This window comes from Zea mays, chromosome 1 (assembly GCF_902167145.1).
Source record: "Zea mays cultivar B73 chromosome 1, Zm-B73-REFERENCE-NAM-5.0, whole genome shotgun sequence".
NCBI classification, from domain to species: Eukaryota; Viridiplantae; Streptophyta; class Magnoliopsida; order Poales; family Poaceae; genus Zea; species Zea mays.
The window spans coordinates 203,334,512-203,360,328 of NC_050096.1; the positions used below are offsets into that span (position 1 = coordinate 203,334,512).

General features: G+C 48.0%; 1 pseudogene; it reads right to left on the reverse strand.

Moving 5' to 3' along the window:
• Positions 1 to 738: 738 nt before the first annotated feature.
• On the reverse strand, positions 739 to 25,663 carry LOC109941961 (E3 ubiquitin-protein ligase DIS1-like; annotated as a pseudogene).
• Between the last annotated feature and the right edge of the window lie 154 nt (positions 25,664 to 25,817).

Genomic DNA, 25,817 nt, shown 5'->3' on the forward strand with positions numbered 1-25,817 from the left:
TTACAGAAATGCACATGCACTTAAGTACTTAAGATCTGGTCAAATATGCGTCGATGGTCATCGCTAGCTTACATAAGTTACCAATGGTATTATACGTTTCCGTTGCAACGCACGGGCACACATCTAGTTATATTACAAAGGTAGAATATTATGGGCTATAAATTGGATTGTGCATGTTGCTTCAATACACATATTACATTTACATATTAGGTAAATACATGTACGTTGCGACGGCTCACAAAAGTAAATATTACATTTTATCTTTACCGAAAAGTCTAGAAAGTTATGAGTTGAAAAGACCGACCCCGATCAATCGTCCTCATTTATATGTGCAGTGATACACTATGTGTGGCTTTATGTCGTGTTAGATTTCTACGACAAATCTATATGCGACCCACTGGTAAAAGGAAAGGAATAAATCTATACGCTTCGCACATGACCGTCGAAACATGTGCTTTATATTAGCACAGAAAATGACCTAATCATTTTCAGTCCAACGAATGTGTACCAGCATAGTCGGCATCTTAATCGTATATGTGTGGCAAATATGTAGATTTTCATAAACACCATCACACTACATCAATATTTGATAAAAGTGCAAAAGTTTCTGAGACATGATAGAAAAATGAACTTTCTATCTTTGCAGAAGCAAACAACAGTTAAATATACATGCGACCAATATATGGAAGTCGACAAGCACACACTACGTCCGTATTTGACAAATACATACAAAAGTTTCTAAGACGTAAACTTTGATCTTTGCAGAAACAAACCACGGTAAAAATCAGCATAGATTTTAATCAATATATTGGTGTCAGCGTGAAGTACCGTAAGCATCCAAGTGGCATTCTCAACTTCATGAGGGTTTGGCTTTACATAGCGATGGTTGAAGGTACTGTCGTTGTGCATGTCAACTTTGTGGTCATCTTTCAAGTGATTTACCTGGAATGCCACCAACAACTATGCACTCAGATTCAGAATATGGACAACTATTAAGCCTATATTGGCATTGTGACTCATGCTTCAGCTTGTTGTAGTAAGGATAAATGCATGAGGTCTGGGCACCCAAAGCACTGGTACTAGCATGAAAGTTCAAGAGATGTGGCCACCTTTTCGAGAGCAAGGCACCTTATGTTGCCCAATTCATGCCTACAACTACAAGTTGGACAATGATGAACCCTTGGTTTGCATCTGGAACACAACGTATGACCATTAAAGCACTACATAGACAAAATATTGCATTACCATCATATGAAATAAGATTTGAATAGTTGAATAAAAACGCAGAACATATTATTATTTTGCACGGCACGATAGCTAACCAGAAAAAGAGAGAGTAAAAGTTAAGATTTGTAAACACTATGTATTAAAAGGTCTATAGAAATTGAAACGAGTCAAAATAGAACGATGATACCAGTACATGATATTAAAAGGAACACTTAAACCAGTAAGCCATAACTTTCATTCAATCGACTACATTTGAACAGGTTTTAGTTATAAACATGCCATGGATTAGTATGAATGTCCACCTGATGAATAGGAGTATACATGGCACTCAAGCAGACTCCGCATTCCAGAAGTTCGCACACACTGCTAGACACCACCACTTTCGGTTTTCGAGGGTGCTGGTATGATCACCAGGAAGTTCAACAATATTGAAAGGGAATTAGGCTTACACCTATTTCCTAATTGATTTTGGTGGTTGAAATGCCCAACATAAATAATTGGACTAACTAGTTTGCTCCAGTCTATAAGTTCTACAGGTGACAGAGCTTCACAAAAAGCAAATAAAAAGACCAAGAAAAGGGTTCAACAAAAAGAGCAAGGGATAATCGAAGTGTGCCATGGTTTGGCGCACCGGACTGTCCGGTGTGCCACCGGACAGTGTCCGGTTGTGGGGGACAGATATCCCCCGGGTCCACTAAAAGAGTAAAAGACCTCACGAAAGGCCCAAGGGCCCAATAAATCGTAAGGTCATTCTTTCGTGGGCCTAGGGAGGAACAATCAGCAAAGCAGGTTGACACGAGGCCGGATTGGTGCAAACCCAGACGGCCCACAACGTCGAGCGAGCGACCACAACAGAGATCCGACTTTCCCGCGCTGGAGCCCCCATGCAACGGAGCCATGCGAGGAAAGGTCGGCAGAACTACAGGGAGATAAACTCAAACAGTTCACTATCCTTTAGCTACCCGTTGTTATCATATCCACGTGTATTGCCCCACGGTCGAGTATATAAGGCCTAGGGGGCACCCCTTCAGATCGATCGACCCTATTACTTAGCCACCCACTTCAACTCTCTGCATTCTCAATTCAGAGAGCTCTCTTGTAACCTCATTCACCCGGCATACTCACCAGGACATAGGGTGTTACGCATCTCTAAGCGGCCCGAACCTGTAAACATTGTCCACTATCCCTCGTGCAACTGGCACGAACCATTTTGCTACAGTCGTCGACACCGTCCTACTCCTAAAAACACCTTGAGGGGCAACCCCGGGTGTGCGTTCGGACCCAAAACACCGACAGCTGGCGCGCCAGGTAGGGGGTATGTCGACGATCCAAGCTAGCTCAATGGCCGTCACCTTCCATAGCAAGATCACCCTCCGTCCCGGATCCGTATTCTACTTCGGAACAATCTCATCCGTAGCAGATGAAGAGGGAACTCTACACCGCATTGCGGATCCGCCGGAAAAGAAGTCTCCTCCAACAAGCTCTGAGAATGCCGGAGAAGCGCAACCTCCAGCTCTCCGGAAAAAGATCGTCTCCGGAAAGTCAGGGGCCAAGGGCCCGCTGACCCGGAGAACTCCACTGTCTACTTCCCCGACAAAAGAATGGACACAGATCGCGAGGAAGAAGGAGACCAAGGGGAAGCAAGTTGTTCTTTCCGTTCCTCTGCCCTCAAAGGAGAGCGGAAAGAAGGTCGCCACGACAGCAGCGCCATTCTATCCCGACGTCCTCTTCATCAGGAGAGTGGAGTCGCCTACCGTCTCCGACGACGAGTCGACCGCACCCGGAGAGGAACCACCTCAACGAGAATCCCGTCGATGGAGAAACCGGCGCAGGAACGTTCGACGACATCACGCGGCCGGAGAACGGGATCCGGAGCAACCTGTCTCGCGAGACGAGGTCTCGGAGATAGGGGAAACTCCGGAGGAACGCGTCTTCAGAGAACGAAGGAACTCCCGACGACGTGATCGCCGCCGGGCTCAGGAACAAGTCGAGCAAGATGCAAGGCAACGCCGGGAGAATCCATTCTTCGGGCGTAACCTGAACCCCGACTTCGCCCGAGCTATGAACACGCCGAGCGAAGTTGGAGGAGTACTAGCTCGGATAGCTGACGGACTCCCTCGGACTCCCGACGCTGAGGGCTACCGACGACTGCTCACCCAGGCGGCCAACCATCTTCTACCGCTTGCTCACCCGCCGAACGATCTACGACACGCCATCAACAGTCGCCGAGACGCGTGAAGCTCCATCAATGCTTCGCGTGAACGACGGCATGAGAACGAGATCCGCCGCCGGGAGGAGTACGACAGAGATCATGGCATCCCAGCTCGGAGCCAGGCCACCAGAACTGAGTCGGCAACGGCCTCAACTGGCGGTACTATCCGGGGTCGGTCGAGGAACCACAACAACTACTCCCCTCCCCGGGACAGACATCATCCCCGACGACAGGAGGACACATGCGGAGTGTCTGCTCTTACTCCGCGCCTTAGGGCCATCCAATGGCCTCCTAACTTCAAGGTATCCAATGTCGACAAATATGAACCTAAGCAGGATCCAGGGGGTTGGCTAGTCGTCTACACCACCGCTGCTCGAGCTGCCGGGGCGTCCGAAGACGTGATGACCGCGTACTTACCCATTGTCCTTGGGCAAGACGCGCTGCAATGGCTGTGACATCTACCCCGACACTGCATCGACGACTGGGGCGACTTCAGTCGACGCTTCACCGCCAATTTCCAGTCCCTCTCCGACAAATTGGCACAACCATGGGACCTCAAATCCATCAAGCGCCGGGGGGACGAAACTCTCCGGTCGTACCTCAAAAGGTTCCAGACCATGAGAAATCGTATCCCCGAGGTCACGGAGGCGGCCGTGATCGAGGACTTCTACAGAGGATCCAACGACTCGGCTTTCGTCCGAGCCATATTACAGAAGGCGCCGACTACCTCCGAGGAGCTGTTCCGGGAAGCCGACCTCTACATCACCGCCGACGAGCGGGCCCAGGACCTCATCGGAGGAGCAAAGCCCGCACCGGCAGCACCACGACGCGACGCGAACCAGCAACCCGACAAACGCTGGGAGAAGAGGCCTCGCGAAGAAGTGCACGCCGCCGGACCACCTGCCTCTCACGCCCGAGGAGGACCTCGCGGAGGCGAGCGCACGCTGGACGACATCCTCGACGCCCAGTGCTCGTACCACAAGGACATGCGCCACACTCTTCGTAACTGCCGGGACTTCAAGCACTCCATCGGGCACGACCGACCCTTCCAACCTCTACCTCCTCCTCTGCCGAGGGGAGGACCAGATGAACCACGACAACCCCATCAGCAGGAGGAGGGAGAAGGAGGAGCTTTCCCGCGCGTGGACAGGGAGGTCAACGTCATCTTCGGCGGACACGGATCGCAGGAGAACAAACGACAACAAAAGCTCAACGACCGCCAGATACTGGTGGCGACCACCGGTCCTCCCGCCCCATACCGATGGTCGGAGCACCCGATCACTTTCACTCGGGAGGATCAATGGCTCAACTTCGACCATCCAGGCAAATACCCGCTCCTCATCGATCCGGTGATCCGAGAGAGCCGGGTGAAGAAGGTGCTAGTGGACGGGGGGAGCAGCATCAACGTCACCTTCCCCCGGACACTCCAAGGCTTGGGAGTTCACCTCAAAGAGCTCCATGAGTCGGACACTCCCTTCTTCGGCATCATGCCGACTGAAGGGGAATACCCGCTGGGCCACATCTACATGCCTGTCACCTTCAGAACTCCGGAGAACTACAGAACCGATTCCTGAGGTTCGAAGTGGCGAACTTCGACTGCGGGTACAACGCCATCATCGGAAGGCCGGGATTGGCCAAATTCATGGCCATTCCGCATTACACGTACATGATACTGAAGATGCCAGGACCGCAAGGAATCATAACTGTGCGCGCCGACTTCCAAGGCGCCGCAGAGTGTTTCCGAGTGGCCATCCAAGCAGCCCTCACCACCAAGCCGTCGACGGTTTCTTCAACACAGGCGAACTCTAAGCCTGAGGAGGACCTTGCGGTACCGGCAAACGAAGCTCAGGCCGCAACCTCTATGCGGCCGACTGAAGAAACTAAAAGGATCAACCTGGGGTTTGCTGATGAACGCAAGACTGCCATCATCAGCTCCAGCCTGGACGACAAATAGGAAAGCGCGCTCGTCCAGTTTCTGCAAGATAACCGAGACGTATTCGCATGGCAACCTGCGGATATGCTGGGAGTCCCAAGAGAACTGGCCGAGCACAAACTGAAGGTCTATCCCCAGGCGAGGCCGATCCGGCAAAAACTACGTCGTTTCACGCCCGACAAGAGAGAGGCCATTCGCGCCGAGTTAGCCCGCTTGGTCATGGCTGGATTCATTAGAGAAGTGTTACATCCCGAGTGGTTAGCCAACCCTATTCTTGTACTCAAAAAGAATAAAGTGGATTGGCGCATGTGCGTCGACTATACTGATCTCAACAAACACTGTCCGAAGGATCCCTTCGGGCTCCCGAGGATAGATCAAGTGGTGGACTCCACCGCTGGATGTTCTGTGCTGTCTTTCCTGGATTGCTATTCCGGATACCACCAGATTAGCTTGGCAAAGGAAGATGAAGAAAAGACAGCGTTCATTACTCCGTTTGGTGCTTTCTGTTATACCTCCATGCCGTTCGGCCTCAAAAATGCTGGAGCGACTTATCAGAGAGCTATTCAAACATGCTTAGTCGATCACTGGGGCAAGCGTGTGGAAGCCTACGTAGATGACGTGGTAATCAAAACAGAGAACTCGGAAAACTTCATCGAAGACTTACAGCTGGTTTTCAACAGTCTGAGACGGTATAGATGGAAGCTTAATCCCGAAAAATGCGTTTTCGGGGTACCAGCAGGAAAGTTACTCGGGTTTATTGTCAGCCACCGGGGAATTGAGGCTAATCCGGATAAGATTGAAGCTATCATGAAGATGGAAGCGCCTCGATCACAAAAGAAGGTTCAGCGACTTACTGGATGTATGGCAGCTCTGAGGAGATTTATATCCAGGCCGGGGGAAAAAGGTTTACCATTTTAAAAGCTACTCAAAAAGGTGGATAAGTTTCAGTGGACTTCAGAGGCACATGAAGCTCTAGATGCACTGAAGAAATTCTTGACAACACCACCAGTACTGAAGCCACCACGCCGAGCTACGTCAACTCAACCAGCTGAAGATCTACTACTGTATATCTCTTGCACGACTCACGTGGTAAGCACCGCGTTGGTAGTCGAGCGAGCAGAAGAAGGACATGCCTACCCAGTGCAACATCCTGTTTACTTCACCAGTGAAGTTTTGGACCCCTCAAAGAAAAAGTATCCTCAAGTTCAGAAGCTATTATATGCAGTACTTGTAACTGCCCGCAAACTACGTCACTACTTTGATGACCACAAAGTCATAGTAGTCACTGGTTTTCCGATAGGGGATATTCTTCACAACAAGGAAGCCATTGGCCGAATAGCCAAGTGGGCTTGTGAGCTGGGATCTCATGACATCGAGTTCCGACCTCGCACTGCCATCAAAACTCAAGCACTGGTTGATTTCGTATCAGAGTGGACTGAACAGCAAGTACCAGATAACCCAGAGACTGCAGAAGTGTGGCGAATGTATTTTGATGGCTCGCTAAAGCTGCAGGGAGCAGGAGCAGGAATTCTCTTCACCGCACCTGGAGGCGAGCACCTCAAATATGCCCTCCAGTTGCTGTTTCCGGCCTCCAACAATGCAGCCGAGTATGAAGCTCTGATCCATGGATTGAACATCGCCATATCATTGGGCATCAAGAGATTGATGGTGTACGGAGACTCTCTGGTAGTCATTAACCAGATAAACAAAGAGTGGGATTGTTCAAGCGATTCAATGGGAAAGTACTGCACTGCCGTCCGAAAGCTGGAAGATAAATTTGAGGGTCTAGAATTTCATCATGTAGAAAGAGATCGGAACATAGCAGCCGATGTATTGTCCAAGCTAGGATCCAGTCGAAATCAGGTCCCACCTGGAGTCTTTGTGCAAGAAATACTACAGCCAAGCATCTCAATGGATCAAACAGAAGAGTGTAATATTATAGATCAACCCGAGTCAGACTCTGATGACTGGAGAAGGCCAATCATCAAGTATATAAAGAATGAAGAGGAACCAGATGACAATAATTCAGCCGAGCGCATTGCCAGACAGTCGGCTCACTACACACTCATTGGGGAGACATTGTACAGAAGGGGTGCATCAGGCGTCCTCATGAAGTGCATTCTCCCATCTACTGGGAAGCGACTTCTGGAGGAGGTCCATGTTGGGCAGTGTGGAATACATGCAGCATCTAGAACACTAGTCGGGAAGGTCTTCAGGTCAGGATTCTATTGGCCAACAGCGAAGAGTGATGCAGTCGAGTTAGTTCAGATGTGCGAAGCTTGCCAATACTTGTCAAAACAACAACATCTACCAGCACAGCAACTGCAGACCATACCAGTAACTTGGCCTTTCGCATGCTGGGGACTGGATATGATTGGACCTTTCAAGAAAGCTCAAGGAGGATACACTCATGTATTGGTAGCAATCGACAAATTCACTAAATGGATAGAGTTCAAGCCCATTGCTTCTTTAACCTCAGCTAAGGCCGTGGAATTCATACAAGACATAATATTCAGATTCGGGATACCAAACAACATCATAACTGACCTAGGATCCAACTTCACAAGTTCAGAGTTCTTCGACTTCTGCGAGCAAAAAAGCATTCAGATCAAGTATGTATCTGTAGCACATCCAAGAGCCAACGGGCAGGTTGAGCGAGCCAACGGGATGATACTGGAGGCACTCAGGAAAAAGGTCTTCGATAAGAATGAAAAATTCGCAGGAAAGTGGATAAGGGAATTGCCCTATGTCGTTTGGAGCCTAAGAACCCAACCTAGCCGAGCTCTGCATGGAAACACTCCTTTCTTCATGGTCTATGGGTCGGAGGCAGTGCTACCCGCCGATCTCAAGTTCGGGGCACCAAGGTTGATCTTCGAAAACATAGCAGAAGTCGAGGCCACCAGGCTGGAGGACATTGATATGCTCGAAGAAGAACGGCTGAATGCGGTAATCCAATCAGCACGGTACCAGCAGACTCTAAGGCGCTATCACGACAAGGCGGTGCGACAGCGATCCTTCTCAGTAGGAGAGCTCGTCCTCCGCCGAATTCTAACGGGGGAGGGACGACACAAGTTATCGCCCTTATGGGAAGGACCCTTCATAGTTGCAGAAGTCACTCGGCTAGGATCATATCGCCTCACTTAGATGGATGGCACAGAAGTCGGGAACTCCTGGAACATAGAACACCTCAGGAAGTTTTATCCCTAGCTGAATTTCAAAAGCTATCGGGACGACGATGTACTCTGTAAAATGGAAATATGTCATGAATAAAAAAAGGGGGGCTTCAAAGATACTCAGTTTGTTCATGATTGACTTGCATTCTTACTTAACTCGGGGTGACCACTATGCCCTGCTAACGGAGCAATCGGCTTAAGTCGGCAACGACTTAAGGCGGTGTAACATGCTCGCGCTTACTTAACTCGGGGCGACCACTATGCCCTGCTAACGGAGCAATCGGCTTAAGTCGGCAACGACTTAAGGCGGTGCAACATGCTCGCGCTTACTTAACTCGGGGCGACCACTATGCCCTGCTAACGGAGCAATCGGCTTAAGTCGACAACGACTTAAGGCGGTGCAACATGCTCGCGCTTACTTAACTCGGGGTGACCACTATGCCCTGCTAACGGAGTAATCGGCTTAAGTCGGCAACGACTTAAGGCGGTGCAACATGCTCGCGCTTACTTAACTCGGGGTGACCACTATGCCCTGCTAACGGAGCAATCGGCTTAAGTCGGCAATGACTTAAGGCGGTGCAACATGCTCACGCTTACTTAACTCGGGGTGACCACTATACCCTACTAACGGAGCAATCGGCTAAAGTCAGTAGCGACTTAAGCCGGTGCAACATGCTCACGCCTACGCCCTATTAACAGAAGCAACCGACTTAAGTCAGCAGCGACTTAAGGCGATCTGACGTGCTTACAATTACTCATATAAGGATGACTTCTATATCCCGCAAATAAATTTCAAAACCATCGCACATCATTTTACTACTGCAAATTTACGAACTGATGAATTCTGAAACAAATATGAAAATAACACCATCGTCCAAGTACTGAAATGACGTCCTCTAACAAATGTCTGACCATGCTAACCGCGCGCTCAAAGCACGCAAAATGTCTCTCTATTTTGTGATATTTTTCTCAGGAGCAATCGATGAGGAAGGACGACTCGAGGAATCAGGGGCAGCATTCACATCAGCCCTTATATCTTCGGGAACAACCACGCCGGGTCTCCTCATCAAGATTCGCTCCGCCCGAATAGCCTTGTCCATGGCTCTATCGCGCTGGGCTCTGAGAGTAACAGAAGTTTCTTCGGCAACCTTAGCAGCCAGCCGAGCAGTTTCTAACTCTTGGGCGATGGATTTCTTGGAAGCTCGGAGTTCTTTGATAGTAACGTCCTTCGCTGATATCAACTGCTTGAGCCGGGTCACTTCATCTGTGGATTCCTGCAGCTTACAACGTTGGTTGTCTAACTCTTCCATGGTGAAGCGATGACTCCTCTCCAGAATGGTCAGCGAGTTGCTAGAATCGTGATACAATCTGTCAAGACTGTCACGAGAAGCAGCAAGGATACGTTTTTCTTCCTGCAAACAAAAGTCAACTCCCTCAAAAACCAAGCAAGTAATAGGAGCACAACAAGGCAAAGCACAGTTTCATAAATCACCTTTTCAGAATTGAGTTGAGCGTGAAGAGAAGAACTCAGTGCATTGGCATCATCTAAGGCAGCAGAGACCTGAGTTAGTTCAGTCTGACTTTGAGAGTACTTTTCCTCGAAGTTAGCGCACCGCTGGACCAATTCAGCCTGATCTCGGGAACGTTTTTCCTCAAGAGTGGAAATCTGCCGAGTCATACCTAGCAGGAGACAATCAAACAAAAAGGGGTCAGAATGTAAAGCAATCTACAGTGAAGGCAAAGAGAAGCAAGAAAGCACTAACCAGTGTTGGTCGCCTCCAGTTCAGAAACACGATGTTGAAGTGACACTGGATTCCAACATGCAAGTGACGAAGCTACTTCTGGGACAGAAGCACCCTGTAACCTCAGCTGGCTAGCCATCCCATCAACCAAAGCCTGATGAGGAGAACAGATGAGGGTAATGACAGCAGTCCATGCAATATAAAAACCAAGCTAAAATACATCACAGTACCTGGAGGTTGGAAAAGAACGAAGGGATCCCCAAATCAGGAGAGATCAATTGATAACCGGGCGTAAGGCCACCACCCGAAGCAGCTTGCAACGAACCAGCAGGAATCAACTCGGTGCCATCAACAGAGCCCAACACTCGGTCAGCGGGGACGCTACCCTCTAAAGCGACTCTCTGGTCCAAGGCTTGGACTACCACCATATAGCCGGAGTGTGGAGGCGATCCCGCATGAACGTCCATGGAAGTACAGGAGGGAGACCCCGCTCGGACACCCTCGGGGGCTGGGTCATAGTTTGCACTGCCCACTTGAGCCGGATCATCCCCAGCAGCACCCTCGGGGGCTGGGCAGTGGCTTACACTTCCCACCCGAACCAAGTTATCCCCGGCGACATCCTCGGGGGCTGGGCATGTGTCAACACCACCCTGGGGGTCCAAGTCCTCTACGGTAGCCACTTCTAAGGCTGATGGGCCCTCAGTTACTTCCATGGGACCAGGACGATCCAAGTCAGTCTCCCGACCCTCGAGATCGCGCTCTAAGGTCGACGAGGCACGGGATGACCTCAACCCAGCATCAAGCACATCAGCACAAACCTCCATCACACCATCATCCACTGGCTCCGATAACAAATCCTCTGGAACCATATCCTCAAGAGTCTGATCAAAGTTGGCCAGGGACAGTTCTTGCAGACCAATGAGAGTAGACAAAGCAGGAGAAGGAACTCCACTACTTTCACCGCTAGCGATGAACTGCCGACTGTTTTTCCGAGTCAAAGGAACTTCATCTTCTTCCTCCTCGTCGTCCACATTAGCAACATAGGCAGCACCCCCATTGGGATCAACAACAGATGGAGCACGCCCATTGGGATCAGCAACAGATGGAGCACTCACATGGGGATCAGCAACAGATTGGGTACACCCATTGGGGTCAGCGTCAGTAAATTCAGTCACAGGCACTTCTTCAGCAGCAGGAACCGAGGTACCAACGTCCCGATCCAAACTGGATACTCGCCGGAGGCGTCTCTTTTTCTTTTTCTGCTCATCAGCAGAAGGATCAGGTTGATTGGCTCGGCAAGGGCGCCTCGGGCGAGTACTGGCAGGCTTCTGAGTATCCAAAGTTGTATCAGCCTCTGGGAGGGGCGCCACTACCAATGCCCTAGCAGGAGCAGCGTCAGAAGAGTCCTCAGCCAGCAAATCAAGCATAGCGCTTATCTCTGCATCACTAGGGTTCAGGGGCACCTCAAAATGGACCTGCCGTTCATCATCAGGAATCTCCCCGAGCGAGGCAACCAAGGCACTAACTTCTTCAGCAGAGGGCCGCACTCTAAGGCCCAAATTGTCATCAGTGACAGGAGGATTCGACACAAAAAGGGTGAAGGCTTTAGGAGGAGGCAGGTTCCAGGCCGAGTATGCCACTGGGGCACCAACATTTGACACCTTGCCTCTAAGGATCATCTCAAGTCGGTTCACCAAGTCTGCAGAGGGAATTCTTCTGTTGGTAACCCGAGTTGAGTCGGCTAGGCCTCGATACAGATAAGCCGGGTGCGCCCTGTCTTTCAACGGCTGAATATTCTTGAAGACAAAATCAGCAACAACAGCTTCAGCAGTCAGACCCCTCTCCTTCAGCAATCCAACTTCAGCCAGCAAAGCACCTGCCTCGGCTACCTCCTGATCTGTGGGGGACTCGGTCCAGCTTGGGGTGCGAACATCCGGCTGTCTTCCCGACCGGGGGGGGGAGAGAGTTTCCATAATTCTCAACTATGAACCACTCCAAGCGCCATCCCTTGATACTATCTTTGAGAGGGATTTCGAGATACTCAGTCTTCCTGCCGCGGCGCATCTCCAAGCTAGCACCCCCAACCAACTGATGTTGTCCCCTAGCCATCCCAGGGCGACAGTGATACAAGTACTTCCACAACCCAAAATGTGGCAGCACGCCAAGAAAGGCTTCGCATAAATGAACGAAAATGGAGATTTGCAGGATAGAATTGGGATTCAGATGGGTCAAATTAAGATGGTAGAAATCAAGGAGGCCACGGAAAAAGGGAGAAATGGGAAGGCCAAGGCCGCGGAGAAGGAAAGGAGCATAAATCACAGACTCATGGGTATCCTCAGTTGGGACAGTAACCCCATGGCAAATCCGCCAAGAGCAGAGTTCCCTCGGAGGAAGAACCCCGATGGACACGAGGTGGAGAAGTTCGGGCTCAGAGATGACGGACATGTGGTTACCTGCGAAAGGCAACTGGCTGTTGGGGTCGATTGGAGGAATCACCACGGCAGACGAACTCGAGGCTTTCCTCTTGGGCGCCATCTTGATTCTACCGGCGAGCAGAGTAGGAGGCGAATTGCGGAGAGGATTCGGAAGCAAGAAAGCTAGAACTAGGGCACGGAAAGCAGAGGCGGCTAAAAGCGCAGCACTTATGGGATATTCCCGAGCCAGATACCGTTTCAAAAAGCGCCTAGTCAGCACCCGACGGTTATTTCCAAAACACCGGCGTGCCACGTCATCACCCGGCGGTTATTTCCAAAACACCGGCGTGCCACGTCATCACCCGGCAGTTATTTCTAGAACACCGGTGCGCCACATCATCACTCGGCTATTATCCTCAAAGTGGCCCATGCAGCCCGCTATCACTCGGCGTTACCTCTAAAAACACTGACGTAGCCCTCAGGTCACTCGGCGTTACCTCTAAAACGCTGATGTCGTCTTCAAGTCGCTCGGCGTTACTTCTAAAACGCTGACGTAGTCTTCAAGTCGCTCGGCGTTACCTCTAAAACGCTGACGTCGTCTTCAAGTCGCTCGGCGTTACCTCTAAAACGCTGATGTCGCCCTCCAGTCGCTCGGCGTTACCTCTAAAACGCTGACGTCGCCCTCCAGTCACTCGGCGTTACCTCTAAAACGCTGACATCGTCTTCAAGTCACTCGGCAGCTACCTCTAAAAGCATCGATATGATGCCCGAGTTATTCACTTACTATTCCAAGGGAATCAACTTCACGAAAAAGGCGGGAAGAGTAATGATTCAAGAATTTTGAGTTATGAATATCGACGAGCAATTATCACAGAGAAGCTAACATCATTTCTTCATTAAAGGGAAGATATCATACTTACAAATCAACTCATTATGAGTTGATACTTCCCTATTACTACTGCTACATTACATTACATTACTACTACTACTACACTACACTATACTACTCTACACTACTAAATACTACTACATTATTCTAACTATACTATACTAACATCTAAAGGACCAGTGGCATCTAGCCACTGGCCCTGTTGCTGCCGCCGCCGCTGCCACCCCTGTTGCTGCCGCTGCCGCCCCTGCTGCCGCCGCCGTCACCGTCCTTGCTGCCGCTGCTGCCGCCCCTGCCGCTGCCGTCACCGTCACCGCCGCCACCGCCTTCGTCGTCGTCGTCGTCGTCGTCGTCCTCGTCCTCGCCGCCACCGTCCCAGTCCTCCTCATCCGAGGAGTACTCCGACTCATCCGAGCCCTCGAGCCCGGAGCGCTCGACAGCCCGGATGTACGTCCAGACCTCCGCCGCGAGCCCCTGGGAGTCGTCTGAGTCGTCAGACGACTCACGCAGGGGGATGGGAGCCGGAGACCCCTCAGACTTAGAGGAGAACTCCTCCTCTGAGTACTCCGAGTCACCAAAATCCTCCGATGGAGGAGTTGGCTCACGCTTGCGCTTGTTGTTCTTGCCCATGGTGGAAGCGAAAGGGAGAGAAGAAAAGCAAGCAACAGAGAACAACAAGAGATGTGGAAAAGCCGGAGAGACAACGACATTATTTATAGAAGGAGAAGGCAACCGCTCACCTCCAACCGCGGTCACTGAACAGTCGCAAAGCATTCAATAAGCACTTCAACCCGTCTGAAGACACGTCAGGCGGCTGACGCCATTTCACGCAACACAACACCCATTGGGACTCCAGTCAACAGCGCGGAGGATATGATTACACCTGCTGTCACATCACATTACTACTCAGAAGCAGCCGGCTAAAACACTCAGCGTACCAAGCCGTCCCTTGCCCACACCATTGGGGGGGGGACACCCAGGAATTATCAGTATATTTTTCAAAATGGTCACATCTGTGCAGGGCACGCAGTGAATACCTCAAGACAAAAATGAGATATCAGTAAGGATCAGAGGAAAGCCAAATATAGCCAGTGAAGTACAAAATATGGCCGACAGAAGCGACGTGAAGACTAGACAGAGAACGTCCATCAAATGTCCAAACAGTCGCAGAGCAAATAAATTACACTACCTAGCAAGATATGGATGGATTGAGCACTCGGCTGCAAAAGACAAAATACATACTGACCTCTGAAGCATAATATCGATGACATAATGCTGACCTCCAAAGCATAATGCGGATGGCATCATGCCGATTTTTACAAGCAGAAAGGATAATCTTCAGCAAAAAGACACAAAAGGAAGACCTTCGAATGGATTATCCTCAAAAATCCACTTGAAGGTCGGGGGCTACACCCATTGGGTGCACCTTCGGTGCACCCCATGGATCATCATTCCAAGCCAAGATAATGCCGACTTATAAGGCATGGGACAAGATTAAAGACAAGGCTGGCCCTCAACCAAAACGCAGGAGTAAAAATGGAAATAATTTCTCGTGAAGTCCTTCGAGTAGATTATTTTCTAAAAATCTACTCGAAGCTCGGGGGCTACACCCATTGGGTGCACCTCCGGTGCACCCAATGAAGTTCAGGGTCCTACAAAACGAAATGCCGACCTCTAAGGCACAAGCACGAAACGAAGCTTCAGTTTACGAGTGATCAAAGCAGGAGGAGACAGTAAGAAGTCGTTCTCTTCAAATCGCCTGCAAGCTAGACCTGGGATCTTTGGGCTGATTACCTCTAAATTAACCCAAAGATCGGGGGCTTGTGGGGGACAGATATCCCCCGGGTCCACTAAAAGAGTAAAAGACCTCACGAAAGGCCCAAGGGCCCAATAAATCATAAGGTCATTCTTTCGTGGGCCTGGGGAGGAACAATCAGCAAAGCAGGTTGACACGAGGCCGGATTGGTGCAAACCCGGACAGCCCACAACGTCGAGCGAGCGACCACAACAGAGATCCGACTTTCCCGCGCTGGAGCCCCCATGCAACGGAGCCATGTGAGGATAGGTCGGCAGAACTACAGGGAGATAAACTCAAACAGTTCACTATCCTTTAGCTACCCGTTGTTATCATATCCACGTGTATTGCCCCACGGTCGAGTATATAAGGCCTAGGGGGCACCCCTTCAGATCGATCGACCCTATTACTTAGCCACCCACTTCAACTCTCTGCATTCTCAATTCAGAGAGCTCTCTTGTAACCTCATTCACCCGGCATACTCACCAGGACGTAGGGTGTTACGCATCTCTAAGCGGCCCAAACCTGTAAACATTGTCCACTGTCCCTCGTGCAACTGGCACGAACCATTTTGCTACAGTCGTCGACACCGTCCTACTCCTAAAAACACCTTGAGGGGCAACCCCAGGTGTGCAGTCGGACCCAAAACACCGACACCGGTGCACCAGGGGACTCCAGCTAAACTTCGCACCTTCGGGAATTCTCAGAGGCGCTTCGCTATAATTCATCGGACTCCTGTGCACCACCGGACAGTGTCCGGTGCTCCAGAGGAGAGCGACTCTGAACTCGTCAGCTTCGGGAATCCGCTCCGCTATACTTCACCGGACATGTCTGGTGCACACCGGACTGTCCGGTGAGCCAGCGGAGCAACGGCTACTTCGCGCGCAACGGTCGACTGCAACGCATTAAATGTGCGCCTGCGCGCGCAGAGGAGCAGTGCACGCGCGGGTGGCACACCGGACAGTCTACAGGACTTGTCCGGTGCGCCACCGGACAACCAGGCAGGCCCACAAGTCAGAGCTCCAACGGTCGGAACCCAACGGCCAGGTGACGTGGCTGGCGCACCGGACTGTCCGGCGCGCCATGCGACAGCAGCCTCCACCAAACGACTAGTTTGGTGGTTGGGGTTATAAATACCCCCAACCACCCCACATTCAAGTCATCCAAGTTTTCCACCTTCCAACTACTTACAAGAGCTCTAGCATTCAATTCTAGACACACCCAAGTGATGAAATCCTCTCCCAATTCCACACAAGGCTTTAGTGATTATTGAGAGAGATTTGTTGTGTTCTTTTGAGCTCTTGCGCTTGGATTGCTTCTTCTTTCTCATTCTTTCTTGAGATCAAACTCACTTGTAATTGAGGCAAGAGACACCAATCGTGTGGTGATCCTTGCGGGAACTTCGTGTTCCAATTGATTGAGAAGAGAAGCTCACTCGGTCCGAGGGACCGTTTGAGAGAGGGAAAGGGTTGAAAGAGACCCGGTCTTTGTGACCACCTCAACGGGGAGTAGGTTTGCAAGAACCGAACCTCGGTAAAACAAATCCTTGTGTCTCACTCTTTATTCGCTTGCGATTTATTTTTCACGCCCTCTCTCGGACTCGTTTATATTTCTAACGCTAACTCGGCTTGTAGTTGTGATTAAGTTTGTTAATTTCAGATTCGCCCTATTCACCCCCCCTCTAGGCGACTTTCAATTGGTATCAGAGCCCGGTGCTTCATTAGAGCTTAACCGCTCGAAGTGATGTCGGGAGATCACGCCAAGAAGGAGATGGAGACCGGCGACAAGCCCCCTACAAGCCACAGGAAGGCTTCATCGGAAGAGTCACGCAACAAAGGGAAGGGGAAGGAGAAGAAATCCTCTTGCCACAAATCGCATCAGAGTGGAGACAAGAAAAGAAGATGAGGAAGGTGGTCTACTACGAGACCGATACTTCATCACCTTCTACCTCCGGCTCCGACGCGTCATCCATTACTTCTAAGCGCCATGAGCGCAAGAAGTTTAGTAAGATACCCCTACGCTATCCTCGCATTCCTAAACATACGCCTTTACTTTCCATCCCATTAGGCAAACCACCAATGTTTGATGGTGAAGATTATGCTAGATGGAGTGATTTGATGCGATTTCATCTATCATCACTCCACAAAAGTATATGGGACGTTGTTGAGTTTGGTGTACAGGTACCATCCGTAGGGGATGAAGACTATGATGAGGACGAAGTGGCCCAAATCCAACACTTCAACTCCCAAGCCTCAACTATACTCCTCGCCTCTCTAAGTCGAGAGGAGTATAATAAGGTGCAAGGGTTGAAAGGTGCTAAGGAGATTTGGGACACACTAAAGACCGCGCACGAAGGAGATGAGGTGACTAAAATCACCAAGCGGGAAACGATCGAGGGGGAGCTCGGTCGCTTCCGACTTCGCCAAGGGGAGGAGCCACAAGACATGTACAACCGGCTCAAAACCTTGGTGAACCAAGTGCGCAACCTCGGGAGCAAAAAATGGGATGACCACGAAATGGTTAAGGTTATTCTAAGATCACTTGTTTTCCTTAACCCTACTCATGTTCAATTAATTCGTGGCAATCCTAGATATACACTAATGACTCCCGAGGAAGTAATCGGGAATTTTGTGAGTTTTGAATTAATGATCAAAGGCTCAAAGAAGATCAACGAGCTTGATGGCCCCTCCACGTCCGAAGCACAACCGGTCGCATTCAAGACGACGGAAGAAAAGAAGGAGGAATCTACTCCAAGTAGAACACCCATCGACGCCTCCAAGCTCGACAACGAGGAGATGGCACTCATCATCAAGAGCTTCCGTCAAATCCTCAAGCAAAGGAGGGGGAAAGATTACAAGCCCCGCTCCAAGAAAGTTTGCTACAAGTGTGGTAAGCCCGGACACTTTATAGCAAAATGTCCTATTTCCAGTGACAGTGACAGGGGCGACGACAAGAAGGGGAGAAGAAAGGAGAAGAAGAAGTACTACAAGAAGAAGGGCGGCGATGCCCATGTTTGCCGGGAATGGGACTCCGACGAGAGCTCCACCGACTCCTCCTCCGACGAGGACGCCGCAAACATCTCCGTCACCAAGGGTCTTCTCTTCCCCAACGTCGGCCACAAGTGCCTCATGGCAAAGGACGACAAAAAGAAGAAGGTAAAATCAAGATCCTCCACTAAATATGAAACCTCTAGTGATGAGGATGATGCTAGCAATGAGGAGGATAACTTGCGCATTCTTTTTGCCAACCTAAACATGCAACAAAAAGAAAAATTAAATGAATTGATTAGTGCTATTCATGAGAAGGATGATCTCTTGGACACCCAAGAGGACTTCCTTATTAAAGAGAACAAAAAGCATGTTAAGGTTAAAAATGCTTACGCTCTAGAAGTAGAAAAATGTGAAAAACTATCTAGTGAGCTAAGCACTTGCCATGAGACTATAGACAACCTTAGAAATGAGAATGCTAATTTGTTAGCTAAGGTTGATTCAAATGTTTGTGATGTTTCAATTCCCAATCTTAGAAATGATAATGATGATTTGCTTGCTAAGATTGAAGAATTAAACATTTCTCTCGCTAGCCTTAGGATTGAGAATGGAAAATTGCTTGCTAAGGCTAAAGAACTTGATGTTTGCAATATTACAATTTCCGATCTTAGAGATAAAAATGATATATTGTGTGCTAAGATTGTTGAACTTAATTCTTGCAAACCCTCTACATCTACCACTGAGCATGTCACTATTTGTACTAGATGTAGAGATGTTGATGTTAATGCTATACATGATCACCTTTCCATGATTAAACAACAAAATGATCATATAGCTAAATTAGATGCTAAAATTGCCGAGCATGAACTAGAAAATAAAAAATTTAAGTTTGCTCGTAGTATGCTTTATAATGGGAGACGCCCTGGCATTAAGGATGGCATTGGCTTCCAACGGGGAGGCAATGTCAAACTTAATGCCCCTCCTAAGAAATTGTCCAACTTTGTTAAGGGCAAGGCTCCCATGCCTCAGGATAACGAGGGTTACATTTTGTACCCTGCCGGTTATCCCGAGAGCAAAATTAGGAGAATTCATTCTAGAAAGTCTCACTCTGGCCCTAACCATGCTTTTATGTATAAGGGTGAGACATCTAGTTCGAGGCAACCAACCCGTGCTAAGTTGCCTAAGAAGAAAACTCCTAGTGCATCAAATGATCATGACATCTCCTTTAAAACTTTTGATGCATCCTATGTTTTAACTAACAAATCCGGCAAGGTAGTTGCCAAATATGTTGGGGCAAGCACAAGGGGTCAAAAACTTGTGTTTGGGTACCCAAAGTTCTTGTGTCTAATGCCAAAGGACCCAAAGCCATTTGGGTACCTAAAGTCAAGAACTAAAATTGTTTTGTAGGTTTATGCATCCGGGGGCTCAAGTTGGATCATCGACAGCGGGTACACAATCCACATGACAGGGGAGAAGAAGATGTTCTCCTCCTATGAGAAAAACCAGGATCCCCAAAGAGCGATCACATTCGGGGATGGAAATCAAGGTTTGGTCAAAGGATTGGGTAAAATAGCTATATCTCCTGACCATTCAATTTCCAATGTTTTTCTTGTAGATTCTTTAAATTACAATTTGCTTTCCGTCTCTCAATTATGTCAAATGGGCTACAACTGTCTTTTTACTGATATAGGTGTCACTGTCTTTAGAAGAAGTGATGATTCAATAACATTTAAGGGAGTGTTAGAGGGTCAGCTATACTTGGTAAATTTTGATAGAGCTGAACTCGACACTTGCTTAATTGCTAAGACTAATATGGGTTGGCTCTGGCACCGCCGACTAGCCCATGTTGGAATGAAGAATCTTCATAAGCTTCTAAAGGGAGAGCACATTTTAGGATTAACAAATGTTCATTTTGAGAAAGACAGGATTTGTAGCGCATGCCAAGCAGGGAAGCAAGTTGGTGTTCATCATCCACATAAGAACATCATGACGACTGACAGGCCGCTGGAGCTCCTACACATGGTTCTATTCGGCCCAATCGCTTACATAAGCATCGGTGGGAATAAGTACTGTCTAGTCATTGTGGATGATTATTCTCGCTTCACTTGGGTGTTCTTTTTGCAGGAAAAATCTCATACCCAAGAGACCTTAAAAGGATTCTTGAGACGAGCTCAAAACGAGTTCGGCTTAAGGATCAAGAAAATTAGAAGTGACAACGGGACGGAGTTCAAGAACTCACAAATCGAAGGCTTCCTTGAGGAGGAGGGCATCAAGCATGAGTTCTCTTCTCCCTACACCCCACAACAAAATGGTGTAGTGGAGAGGAAGAATAGAACTCTATTGGACATGGCAAGAACCATGCTTGATGAGTACAAGACGTCGGATCGGTTTTGGGCGGAGGCGGTTAACACCGCTTGCTACGCTATCAACCGGTTATATCTACACCGAATCCTCAAGAAGACATCATACGAACTCCTAACCGGTAAAAAGCCCAATATTTCATATTTTATAGTCTTTGGTAGCAAATGCTTTATTCTTGTTAAAAGAGGTAGAAAATCTAAATTTGCTCCTAAGACTGTAGAAGGCTTTTTACTAGGATATAATTCAAACACAAGGGCATATAGAGTCTTTAACAAGTCCTCAGGACTAGTTGAAGTTTCTTGTGACGTTGTGTTTGATGAGACTAACGGCTCTCAAGTAGAGCAAGTTTATCTTGATGAGATAGGTGATGAAGAGGCTCCGTGCATCGCACTAAGGAACATGTCCATTGGGGATGTGTGTCCTAAGGAATCCGAAGAGCCTCCAAATGCACAAGATCAACCATCCTCCTCCACGCAAGCATCTCCACCAACTCAAAATGAGAATGAGGCTCAAGTTGATGAAGGAGAAGATCAAGAGAATGAGCCACCTCAAGATGACGACAATGATCAAGGGGGAGATGCAAATGATCAAGACAAGGAGGATGAAGAACCAAGACCGCCGCACCCAAGAGTCCACCAAGCAATCCAACGAGATCACCTCATCGACACCATCCTTGGCGACATTCATAAGGGGGTAACCACTAGATCTCGTGTTGCACATTTTTGTGAGCATTACTCTTTTGTTTCCTCTATTGAGCCACACAGGGTAGAGGAAGCACTTCAAGATTCGGATTGGGTGGTGGCGATGCAAGAGGAGCTCAACAACTTCACTAGGAACAAGGTATGGCATTTGGTTCCATGTCCTAATCAAAATGTTGTAGGAACCAAGTGGGTTTTTCGCAACAAACAAGACGAGCATGGTGTGGTGACAAGGAACAAAGCCCGACTTGTGGCCAAGGGATATTCACAAGTCGAAGGTTTGGATTTCGGTGAAACCTATGCACCCGTAGCTAGGCTTGAGTCAATTCGTATATTATTAGCCTATGCTACTTACCATGGCTTCAAGCTTTATCAAATGGACGTGAAGAGTGCCTTCCTCAATGGACCAATCAAGGAAGAGGTCTATGTTGAGCAACCTCCCGGCTTTGAAGATAGTGAGTACCCTAACCATGTTTATAAACTCTCTAAGGCGCTTTATGGGCTCAAGCAAGCCCCAAGAGCATGGTATGAATGCCTTAGAGATTTCCTTATCACTAATGGATTCAAAGTCGGAAAGGCCGATTCTACTTTATTTACTAAAACTCTTGACAATGATTTGTTTGTATGCCAAATTTATGTTGATGATATTATATTTGGGTCTACTAACGAATCTACATGTGAGGAATTTAGTAGGATCATGACACAAAAATTCGAGATGTCTATGATGGGGGAGTTGAAGTACTTCTTAGGATTTCAAGTGAAGCAACTTCAAGAAGGCACCTTCATTAGCCAAACGAAGTATACTCAAGATATTCTAAGCAAGTTTGGGATGAAGGATGCCAAACCCATCAAGACACCCATGGGAACCAATGGGCATCTCGACCTCGACACGGAAGGTAAATCCGTCGATCAAAAGGTATATCGGTCGATGATAGGCTCTTTACTCTATTTATGTGTATCTCGAACGGATATTATGCTTTCCGTATGCATGTGTGCAAGATTCCAAGCCGACCCTAGGGAAGCTCACCTTACGGCCGTAAAACGAATCTTGAGATATTTAGTTTATACTCCTAAGTTTGGGCTTTGGTATCCTAGGGGATCCACATTTGATTTAATTGGTTATTCGAATGCCGATTGGGCGGGGTGTAAAATTAATAGAAAGAGCACATCGGGGACTTGCCAGTTCTTGGGAAGATCCTTGGTGTCTTGGGCTTCAAAGAAGCAAAATTCCATAGCTCTTTCTACCGCTGAAGCCGAGTACATTATCGCAGGTCATTGTTGCGCGCAACTACTTTGGATGAGGCAAACCCTTAGGGACTACGGTTACAAATTAACCAAAGTTCCTCTTCTATGTGATAATGAGAGTGCAATCCGCATGGTGGATAATCCCGTTGAGCATAGCCGCACTAAACACATAGCCATTCGGTATCATTTTCTAAGGGATCACCAACAAAAGGGAGATATCGAGATTGCATATATTAACTCTAAAGATCAATTAGCCGATATCTTTACCAAGCCACTAGATGAACAAACGTTTAACAAACTTAGGCATGAGCTAAATATCCTTGATTCTAGGAATTTCTTTTAATATCTTGCATATGAATATACCTTTGACCATGTCTCTTTTATATATACTATGACTAATGTGTTTTTCAAGTGAATTTCAAACCAAGTCATAGGTGTATTGAAAGGGAATTGGAGTCTTCGGCGAAGACAAAGGCTTCCACTCCGTAACTCATCCTTCACCGTCGCTCCGAGCAACACTCCGTCTTTGGTATAATCTTCACTCATAGTTTATTTGCCAAAGGGGAGAAAAATAGTTAGGAAAGGGCTTATATTTCATCCTAAGTATCCGTTTTTGGCGATTCATGCCAAAGGGGGAGAAAGTATTAGCCCAAAGCAAAAGGACCGCACCACCACCTAATTTTAAAAACTAATGATTTTCAATTGGTAAATTTCAAATTGGTATCTTATTGTGTTCAAAAGGGGGAGAAAGTAGTATTTTCAAAATTGATATCTTAAAACCCTCTTGAACACTAAGAGGAGAATCTCATTGAGGGGGAGTTTTGTTTAGTCAAAGGAAAAGCATTTGAAACAGGGGAGAAAATTTCAAAACTTGAAAATGCTTCGCAAAATCTTATTCATTTACCTTTGACTGTTTGCAAAAGAACTTTGAAAAGAATTCACAAAAGAATTTGCAAAAACAAAAGATGTGCTGCAAGCGTGGTCCAAAATGTTAAAAATAAAGAAACAATCCATGCATATCTTATAAGTATTTATATTGGCTCAATTCCAAGTAACCTTTTGCACTTACATTATGCAAACTAGTTCAATTATGCACTTCTATACATGCTTTGGTTTGTGTTGGCATCAATCACCAAAAACGGGGAGATTGAAAGGGAATTAGGCTTACACCTATTTCCTAATTGATTTTGGTGGTTGAAATGCCCAACACAAATAATTGGACTAACTAGTTTGCTCTAGTCTATAAGTTCTACAGGTGCCAGAGGTTCACAAAAAGCCAATAAAAAGACCAAGAAAAGGGTTCAACAAAAAGAGCAAAGGATAATCGAAGTGTGCCCTGGTTTGGCGCACCGGACTGTCCGGTGTGCCACCGGACAGTGTCCGGTGCACCAGGGGACTCCAAGCTAAACTTCGCACCTTCGGGAATTCTCAGAGGCGCTTCGCTATAATTCACCGGACTGTCCGGTGCACCACCGGACAGTGTCTGGTGCTCCATAGGAGAGCAACTCTGAACTCGCCAGCTTCGGGAATCCGCTCCGCTATAATTCACCGGACATGTCCGGTGCACACCGGACTGTCCGGTGAGCCAGCGGAGCAACAGCATTAAATGCGCGCCTGCGCGCGCAGAGGAGCAGTGCACGCGCGGGTGGCACACCGGACAGTCTACAGGACTTGTCCGGTGCGCCACCGGACAGCCAGGCGGGCCCACAAGTCAGAGCTCCAACGGTCGGAACCCAACGGCCAGGTGACGTGGCTGGCGCACCGGACTGTCCGGTGCGCCATGCGACAGCAGCCTCCACCAAACGGCTAGTTTGGTGGTTGGGGTTATAAATACCCCCAACCACCCCACATTCAAGTCATCCAAGTTTTTCACCTTCCAACTACTTACAAGAGCTCTAGCATTCAATTCTAGACACACCCAAGTGATCAAATCCTCTCCCAATTCCACACAAGGCTTTAATGATTAGTGAGAGAGATTTGTTGTGTTCTTTTGAGCTCTTGCGCTTGGATTGCTTCTTCTTTCTCATTCTTTCTTGAGATCAAACTCACTTGTAACTGAGGCAAGAGACACCAATCGTGTGGTGATCCTTGCGGGAACTTCGTGTTCCAATTGATTGAGAAGAGAAGCTCACTCGGTCCGAGGGACCGTTTGAGAGAGGGAAAGGGTTGAAAGAGACCCGGTCTTTGTGACCACCTCAACGGGGAGTAGGTTTGCAAGAACCGAACCTTGGTAAAACAAATCCTTGTGTCTCACTCTTTATTCGCTTGCGATTTGTTTTTCACGCCCTCTCTCGGACTCGTTTATATTTCTAACGCTAACCCGGCTTGTAGTTGTGATTAAGTTTGTGAATTTCAGATTCGCCCTATTCACCCCCCCTCTAGGCGACTTTCAAATATCTAGCACCTCACTCTTTGGGGAATCAATAACCTTCGAGCAGGAATCATCACTGTAAGCAGTTGTGCCATCATCAGGGCCTTGAAATTATATGGTCCTGCCATGAAAAAGGATGAATATTTCCATTTATACTATGTGTTATTTAATAAAGGGAATGAGGGCTATACACTCTTGGTAAAGACAGTATTGTGTGCATCCTACTGCTGGTACTATTAACACAAATTGTTAACCATCCGTTGCGTAAGTGCAATTTTACAGCTCCATAATAGTCTAGTGATATCACTGGACTACCTCTTCTCCATGAGATGAGATGTATGGTCATCTTAATTTCTGCACATCTCAAGGCAATTCATTTTCCATATACAACATGTGAATCCACAACATGAAGGAATGCAGAGGATGATGGCTTTGATATTTAGTGGATTACAATTATGTTGTAGCTCTAGAGAAGAGCAGAGAAACGAGGGGACAGAAATGAGCTTACATATTGGTTGAACATCTCAATGGCTTTGTTAGCTTCCTCAATAGTGCTCATGGTAACAAAGCCAAACATAATAAGGAAGCAGGAGTAGGTAGAGTAACCGTAGCTCATCTCACTACAACGAAGAGAAGTAGAGTACAGGGGCAGAGCTTGAAATTTTTATCAATGTGTTTGCTCACGAATATAGACATAACTATAAATAATAACAAGACTATATCAAACTAAAGTATTTTTTCAATCACTCATTTTAGTTACATATGGCTAT